The sequence below is a fragment of the Salmo salar genome, chromosome ssa13 (assembly GCF_905237065.1).
Source record: "Salmo salar chromosome ssa13, Ssal_v3.1, whole genome shotgun sequence".
Taxonomy (NCBI): Eukaryota; Metazoa; Chordata; class Actinopteri; order Salmoniformes; family Salmonidae; genus Salmo; species Salmo salar.
Genome location: NC_059454.1, coordinates 90309054 through 90318418, shown reverse-complemented (window position 1 = coordinate 90318418; position 9365 = coordinate 90309054). Strand labels below are relative to the sequence as shown.

Below are 9365 nucleotides of genomic sequence, written 5' to 3'. Positions count from 1 at the left end.
GAAGAAATGAGGAATTGGCTTTGGGGGTGACCAGTGAAATATACCTGCTGGAGTGCGTGCTACGGGTGTGTGCTGCTATGGTGACCAGTGAGTTGAGATAAGGCGGGGCTTTACCTAGCAAAGACTTATAGATGACCTGGAGCCAGTGGGTTTAGCGACGAATATGAAGCGAGGGCCAGCCAATGAGAGCATACAGGATGCAGTGGTGGGTAGTATATGGGGCTTTGGTGACAAAACGGATGGCACTGTGATAGACTACATCCAATTTGCTGAGTAGACTCCTGCTGAGTCTGGCAGGAGAGTTTACAGTCTAACCAGACACCTAGGTATTTGTAGTTGTCCACATATTCTAAGACAGAACCGTCCAGAGTAGTGATGCTAGTCGGGCAGGCGGGTGTGGGCAGTGATTGGTTGAAGAGCATGCATTTAGTTTTGCTTGCATTTAAGAGCAGTTGGAGGCCATGGAAGGAGTGTTGCATGGCATGGAAGCTCGTCTGGAGGTTTGTTAACACAGTGTCCAAAGAAGGGCCAGAAGAAAACGGAATGGTGTCGTCTGCGTAGAGGTGGATCAGATAATCACCAGCAGCAAGAGCGACATCATTGATTTATACAGAGAAAAGAGTCGGCCCGAGAATTGAACCCTGTGGCACCCCCATAGAGACTGCCACAGGTCCGGACAACAGGCCCTCCGATTTGACACACTGAACTCTATCTGTGAAGTAGTTGGTGAACCAGGCGAGGCAGTCATTTTGAAACCAATTCTGTTGAGTCTGTTGATAAGAATGCGGTGATTGACAGAGTTGAAAGCCTTCAGGTCCTCCCAGTCCACCCAGTAAAAACATCTTAAACCAGTTTAATTAAAGCGCTTACACCCCCAGCGGGACCGACATCTGGCCTGATGGTAATTATCATTAAAGCACAACGCAGCTCTTCAGCAGGAAGAGGTACATATGCCTCCTCCCTCCCAACAAGACTCTTCATTAAAACCAGTCCAGATTCCAACACTCCTCACTGACAGTTCAGGACCAGGGATGAACACTGTTCCCACTTCACTGGTAGCTCTCTGCTCTTAATACAGTCGACGAACAAATAGTACATGATCCATCATGAAATTAGATTATTACCAAGACACATACGCAAAAATGCACACACCCACACACCTGTATTCCAATTACAGGTCAATGTCATACATAACTACAGTAGTGTGTCAGTGTGTTTGTCTATGTATACTGTACATCTATATGAGCAATACACTGAGTGTACAAAGCATTAAGAACACCTTCTCTTTCCATGACATAGATTGACCAGGTGAATCCAGGTGAAAGCTATTATCTCTTATTGATGTCTCTTGTTAAATCCACTTCAGTCAGTTTAGATGAAGGGGAGGAGACAGATTAAAGAGGGATTTTTAAGCCTTGAGACAATTGAGATATGGATTGTGCATGTGTGCCATTCAGAGGATGAATGGGCAAGACAACATATTTTTACGTACCTTTGCATGGGGTATGGTAGTAGGTGCCAGGCGCTCCGGTTTGTGTCAAGAACTTCAGCGCTGCTTGGTTTTTCACGCTCAACAGTTTCCCGTGTGTATCAAGAAAGGTCCACCACCCAAATGGCATCCAGCCAACTTGACACAACTGTTGGAAGCATTTGAGTCAACATGTGCGAGCATCCCTGTGGGATGCCTTCGACACCTTGTATAGTCTATGCCCCAAAGAATTGACGCTGTTTGAAATGATCAGTATAGCCACACTTGTTCTAAAGGGGTTAGGCCCCACCCTCTCAGAATCTCCCAGTGACCTACATAATCCAACATGGCTGTCATAATGCTACAACACACTGGGTGGAGACTCCTCTCTCATTTTCTCCCTCTCGTCTTCTTGTGCCCTCACTCTCTGAGAAAATACTGTTAGATATATACATTTACAGCTATGTTTGTAGATGTATACAGGATATCATGGAATATAAAGGATTTTTGCAATGAGACCCATTGACAATATTTTATCGAAAATACATTTCTATTTGTTATATGGGTCTATGGAGCAACAGTTCTACTGTAAGTGAGATCCAGTGTGTGTGTAGCTGTGAGTGAGCGTATTATAAAGTAGCTGTTATCAGTGACTTATTATGTGTTGCTATGTCCATATCTGCAATGTGTGAACTTTGAGTGTGTAGAGCTGCCTGTCATCACCCACATGAAAAAATATTATAGTATACCATGGTATAAATTCTGTAGTATTACTGCGTTTATATACTGTACTATTCACTGTATTGTTTTTGTGCACTTTACTGTACTGTTTATTGTAGTGTGTTTGCAGACATTACTGTAGTATATTGAAGTTTTAACTATAGTGTTTTAGTTATATTATCTTTGACAGAGAAGTGAAGGCTTTCTCCTTGAGGAAACCTACTGGACAAATACTGAAAGAGCAAATGATCCATAACCTGAATGTAGGTAGGACTAGCATCTGAATGGATAGTACAGAGCTTTTCTATAACATGTAGGGAACACAACATATGGTCTATACATGGCATGTAGGTTTCTCACTCATGGGTGGCACAAATTGGGTTATGGGACACCCATTCAAAGGAGTGGATTCGGCTATTTCAGCCACACCCGTTGCTGACAGGTGTATAATATCGAGCACACGGCCATGCAATCTCCATAGACAAACACTGGCTGTAGAATGGCCTTACTGAAGAGCTCAGTGACTTTCAACGTGGCACAGTCATAAGATGCCACCTTTCCAACAAGTCAGTTTGTACAATTTCTGACCTGCTAGAAACATAAGCTACACAAGTTCACAGAATGAAGTTCACAAGTTCACAGGACTCTGGAGCAGTGGAAACGCGTTCTCTGGAGTGATGAATCACACTGGCAGTCCGACGGAATCGCCCAACATCAGCTTCCGACCTCACTAATGCTCTTGTGGCTGAAAGGAAGCAAGTCCCCACAGCAATGTTCTAACATCTAGTGGAAAGCCTTCCCAGAAGAGTGGAGGCTATTATAGTAGCAATGGGGGGACCAACTGCATATTAATGCCCATGATTTTGGAGTGAGATATTTGACGAGGAGGTGTCCACATACTTTTGGTCATGTAATGTATGCAAGTATGCATACATTATGCAAGTATGCAAGTCACGGAGGCTCTCCGCACTGCTAAAGCTAACTCTCTCTCCTCTCATCCTTCTAGACCTATCTGCTGCCTTTGATACTGTGAACCATCAGATCCTCCTCTCCACCCTCTCCGAGTTGGGCATCTCCGGCGCGGCTCACTCTTGGATTGCGTCTTACCTGACAGGTCGCTCCTACCAGGTGGCGTGGCGAGAATCCGTCTCCGCACCACGTGCTCTCACCACTGGTGTCCCCCAGGGCTCAGTTCTAGTCCCTCTCCTATTCTCGCTACACAACAAGTCACTTGGCTCTGTCATATCCTCACATGGTCTCTCCTATCATTGCTACGCAGACGAGACACAATTAATCTTCTCCTTTCCCCCTTCGAGTAACCAGGTGGCAAATCGCATCTCTGCATGTCTGGCAGACATATCAGTGTGGATGACGGATCACCACCTCAAGCTGAACCTCGGCAAGACGGAGCTGCTCTTCCTCCCGGGGAAGGACTGCCCGTTCAATGATCTCGCCATCACGGTTGACAACTCCCTTGTGTCCTCCTCCCAGAGTGCTAAGAACCTTGGCGTGATCCACTAACATCAAGGCGGTGACCCGATCCTGTAGGTTCATGCTCCACAACATTCGCAGAGTACAACCCTGCCTTACACAGGAAGCGGCGCAGGTCCTAATCCAGGCACTTGTCATCTCCCGTCTGGATTACTGCAACTCGCTGTTGGCGGGGCTCCCTGCCTGTGCCATTAAACCCCTACAACTCATCCAGAACGCCGCAGCCCGTCTGGTGTTCAACCTTCCCAAGTTCTCTCACGTCACCCCGCTCCTCCGCACACTCCACTGGCTTCCAGTTGAAGCTCGCATCTGCTACAAGACCATGGTGCTTGCCTACGGAGCTGTGAGGGGAACGGCACTTCCATACCCGCAGGCTCTGATCAGTCCCTACACCCAAAAAAGGGCACTGCATTCATCCACCTCTGGCCTGCTCACCTCCCTACCTCTGCAGAAGCACAGTTCCCGCTCAGCCCAGTCAAAACTGTTCGCTGCTCTGGCACCCCAATGGTGGAACAAGCTCCCTCACGACGCCAGGACAGCGGAGTCAATCACCACCTTCCGGAGACACCTGAAACCCCACCTCTTTAAGGAATACCTGGGATAGGATTAAGTAATCCTTCTAACCCTCCCCCCTACCCTCCCCCCCCAAAAAAGATATAGATGTACTATTGTAAAGTGGTTGTTCCACTGGATATCATAAGGTGAATGCACCAATTTGTAAGTCGCTCTGGATAAGAGCGTCTGCTAAATGACGTAAATGTAAATGTAAATGGAAGTTAAATACTGTAGTATTACTATTGTTAAAAACTGGAGTGTTTTTGCGGTCATTAATGTAATATTTACAACAGTGTGTTTTGGTGGATATTACTGTAGTATTCTACAGTATACTATAAAACTCTATCGTAATTGCTACACATGATCGAGGGATACTACAATATGTAGTGCAGGGGTATGCAACTAGATTCAGAGACGGGCTGATTTTTGTCAGAGAGGATGGTTAGGGTCCGGAACATAATTATAATAGAATTTGTACACTGCAAATTGACCACAACTATGCCCAAAAATAAATATTTGTATTTGAAAATAACAATAATTTGTTATCTTGATTACACTGAGAAAGAAACTGGTCTATTTTTTATTTGTGGGAATACTTGGGAACAAATTTCCAAAATAAACTAATTTTAAGATGAATTCCTGGTGATTTTACAGTCTTTTTTGACAGATGTGTACCATGCAGACCCAGACCTCCAGTTCTCTACCACACAGACCTCCAGTTCTCTACCCTGTGCTACCCAGCCAGCATGACCCTGACACACTCAATCCTCTCAGCTTCATGGACTCACTGGGCATCATTATGATAATGCAATATAAAAGTCACTTCAGGCAAAACAGACTGCATTGCAGGGGTGGCGCCAATTCGAATTGAAGTTAGTCAAGTCAGTTAGTAAACTTAAATAACAATTAAAAATGTGAAAAAAAAACATTTTTCAATGACTTCTCAATAAACTGAGTAGAAACATTTTTTTTAATCACTGCCTTCTATTCAATTTGACTCCAGCCCTGCTGCCTTGCTCCCAATATGTGTAGTGGCTTTAATGTATCATATTTTTCCCTTGTTTATTTATCTTTCTCTCAGATGATCCTAGATACTGTATGTATAGTATTACATTGCCTATGTTTCCCATCTCCGTTTACAATAATAAGACAGGTAATATTCAAACTTGCACTAATTTACATGTAATGTAATTTCCAGAGCCTGTTGAAATCATTTGGAGGCTGTTCACCAGACAATAGCATGCCTGGAACTGAAACAGGGTCAGTGGCCACATACTCTCTTTATGACATCCTGAGGTCAGTAGGAGCATGGTGCCTGCCTGTCCCTGATCCAAGACCCAGTGAAGATGTTCTATTAAATACATTGATGCGTCTATATTTAGGCATCATTCAGTTATGGCTGAATAAAGCTCTCTGATGGACCCATCTGTTCCAACAGGGATGGAGTGGTGAGTAACAGAGCCCAGCAAAAGAATGGAGAGGGAGAAGGAGCTAAAATGGATCCTTGTTCACAGAAGGGATAGAGAGAATAGTTTTTTTTGCTAAGTGCCATATTTTAATTATTGAATAGATATTGCTTAAACTTCTCTTATAGATTTTTTTGTCTGTGACTGTCTATGTGCAGGTGTTCGTGAGTGTGTGTGTCTGACCCTGTGCCTGGTAGATGAGAGGCAGGGCCAGCTCTAGTCTTTTGGGAGCCTTAAGTGAGATTTGGTTGGGGGGCCCCCCCACAACGGGGCAAAACATTTTAGTGGCCCCCCTCTTGACAGCGTAGAGAAAATTTTACGGAGAGAACATTTTGCAATTAGATGATATCTGTGGAAGAATGATTAACAAAATCATTCGGGGCCCCCTGGAGATTAGGGCCCATGGGCACGTGCCCTGCATGCCCTGCCGGTATTTGGCCATGATTACTACAAGTTTAGATAGCTGGCTAACTACCAATCTAAACATTGACATGGCTAATTGTCAGCTAATTGAGTGACTGACATAGCAAGAGAAAAACTGCTGATGCACAACAAAAGTTTGAAATTGCACCTGGTGTATTCTATTATTCTTGCTATCAATAGTAGACTGCTTATGTCGCTTAGGCATGCGAGCTGACCCTGCTGGAAGGTCACTGAGGTGTGACATTGTGTCAGTGTGATTTGGAAGATGTCGCTGCTTCTCTGAGATGAACATGATTTACTCCGACAGGGGGAGTGCTACATTCCGTTCTGCTTGGTACCTGGGTTCCGTTGGAAACCCTGGGGGGATGAGGCGGGGTGGGTCCCAGGTGTCAGGTGCATACATAAAGACCATGATGTGAAATTAAATGGTAAAACTCTGAAAATGTTGAATCGGATAACTCACATCCCTGGCCGGGCAGAGAGAGAGAGGGCTGATTGAAAATCACTGCGACAGACAGACAGACAGACAGACAGACAGACAGACAGACAGACAGACAGACAGACAGACAGACAGACAGACAGACAGACAGACAGACAGACAGACAGACAGACAGACAGACAGACAGACAGACAGACAGACAGACAGACAGACAGACAGACAGACAGACAGACAGACAGAATTGTATTGAGTCCATCATATTCAACAAAAAAGTTTTCACAGACAAAAAATAGGACTTGTTTTATTGAGTCAGTTATATTCTGTTGAACAGTCTGCATAAAGACTTCTCTCCATCTGTCTGCTGGGTTACAGTAGGCTGCTCAAGTGTCTGTAGAGGAGGCAATATGCCTGAAATGGTTTGTAGCCCTCTCTGAATACAGACCAGACCCAGAACCAATCATGCTGGAGGCTATTGTCTAGCTATTGTATCAGTAAATAACAAGTTAACTATTGTCTAGCTATTGTATCAGTAAATAACAAGTTAACTATTGTCTAGCTATTGTATCAGTAAATAACAAGTTAACTATTGTCTAGCTATTGTATCAGTAAATAACAAGTTAACTATTGTCTAGCTATTGTATCAGTAAATAACAAGTTAACTATTGTCTAGCTATTGTATCAGTAAATAACAAGTTAATTGGTTCTTATTACTAAAAGACAGGTCAGATTCGAATCAGACAGACAGCTACCCACCTACCCCCACCCTCTGTCCCCCAAACAGACACACACATACGCTCCTTCCCTCCACCCCTGCCCCCATCGCTAACCCACCCATCAATACTGTAATGAGCCAGGGGGCTGTGTGGACCTATCGGGGAAGGGCTGCATTCCATTGTCCTCTGATTGGAGGAGGGTGTGTTATGTCTCCAGGTAGAACAAGTTACCCCTGAAGGAGTCACAATCTACATTTTACCCCTCTGTCTGTAAGATAGCCTCAATTAAAGGAAGTCAATAGAAAACAATGACAACCCTAGACTGAAAGAGCCTGAGCAGGGCGATGCTGTGCTAATATGGAGGACAACACCTACCAGTTAACCTTCATCCCCGTTTCCCGAAATAAAACATAATAATCATAACAATCTTTATCAAATATAATCTTGTAACTATTGTACAGGATATTTTTGCATGTTTTTAATATTGATAGGAGCACAGTAACCTTTCAGATAGCACAGCCTCTCTCCTCAGCTATCCCTGAGTATAGTTCTGATGCTCTGAGGATGCCCTCACCTCAAACCCAGACAACTGTCAGTCTCTGTCTCCTGCTCATTAGTGGCGGAGACTGTAATCGTGTACATATGCTAGTGATGAGAGATTTCACGGTAGCATGTAAAACACACCGCGTGGAATCACAGGGCCACGCTCATTAACACGGAGACTTACCAGGGTGCCAGCTAATCTTAGCAAGCTGTCACTCTCCTGTCAGCATGACACCTCAATTACGCCATTGGCTGATCCTGAGAACACACCGTACAGCACCATCAGAACCCTCAACACCTCACAGACACATCTCCAGATAAGCAACATATCTTTATTTTATTTATTTAACCTTTATTTCACTTGGCAAGTCAGTTGAGAACAAATTCTTATGTACAATGACGGCCTACCAAAAGGCAAAAGGCCTCCTGCGGGGACGGGGTCCTGGGATTAAAAATAGAAAATAAAGAGAAAATAAATATAGGACAAAACACACATCACAACATGAGAGACAACACAACAATACATAAAGAGAGACCTAAGACAACAACATAGCAAGCCAGCAACACATAACACAGCATGGTAGCAACACAACATGACAACAACATGGTAGCAACACAACATGATAGCAGCACAAAACATGGTACAAACATTTTTTGGGCACCGACAACAGCACAAAGGGCAAGAAGGTAGAGATAACAATACATCACACAAAGCAGCCACAACTGTCAGTAAGAGTACCTAGTGGATACAGTTGTTTACCTGTATCCTGGATATGTGTGCATATGTGTCTGTCTGTCTGTATTTTGTATTTACTCATTGTGTCTCTTTTTTGTCTGCATGTGTGTTTAACAAGAATGTGTCTACTTATCTGTTTTCTTTTTCTCATGTGCTCTGTCCCCTCAACCCTCCCTCCATCCCTCATCCCTCCCTACCCCCCTCTCTCTACCTCTAGGAATCCAGCTGTCACGGCTGTTTAAAGGATCGGACCAAAGTGCAGAATGGTTGTAGTTTCACATATTTATTATACCGTGAAACGTTGCAATAACCAAATACTTGAAACAACAAAACAACAAAACCGTGACGCAGAGAGAAATACACACTACTCAAATTTAACAACCCACACCCACAAGTGGAAAAACACCCTACTTAAATATGATCTCCAAATGGAGACAACGAGGACCGGCTGCCTCTAATTGGAGATCATCCCAACAACCCCAACATAGAAATAGAAACCTAGAAAACCCACATAGAAACAGAATAACAACAAAACCACCCAAAAACACCCCCTGTCACGCCGTGGCCACTCTACTATAGAAAATGACATCTTACAAGGGTCAGGACGTGACACCAGCTCTGTCAACTCTATATGCATGTGCGTATTTGGGGCATTTCTCATGTCTCTCTGATGCCCTGGTTGATGTTATTGATGTGACAGACACTGGCATGGGTCACAGTGCTGCCTGGACTACAGACTCCCCTCAGACCTCCAGGCAGTGAGTCTCCCTGCCTCACTGGAAATGTGTGTCTGTATGTTTACTACACTGTA

General features: G+C 44.2%; 1 non-coding gene across 1 annotated transcript; it reads right to left on the bottom strand.

Moving 5' to 3' along the window:
- Nucleotides 1-2384: 2384 nt before the first annotated feature.
- LOC123726250 (U7 small nuclear RNA) lies at nt 2385-2441 on the bottom strand. Its single transcript, XR_006758642.1, has one exon. It is a non-coding gene; the product is annotated as a U7 small nuclear RNA (small nuclear RNA).
- Between the last annotated feature and the right edge of the window lie 6924 nt (nt 2442-9365).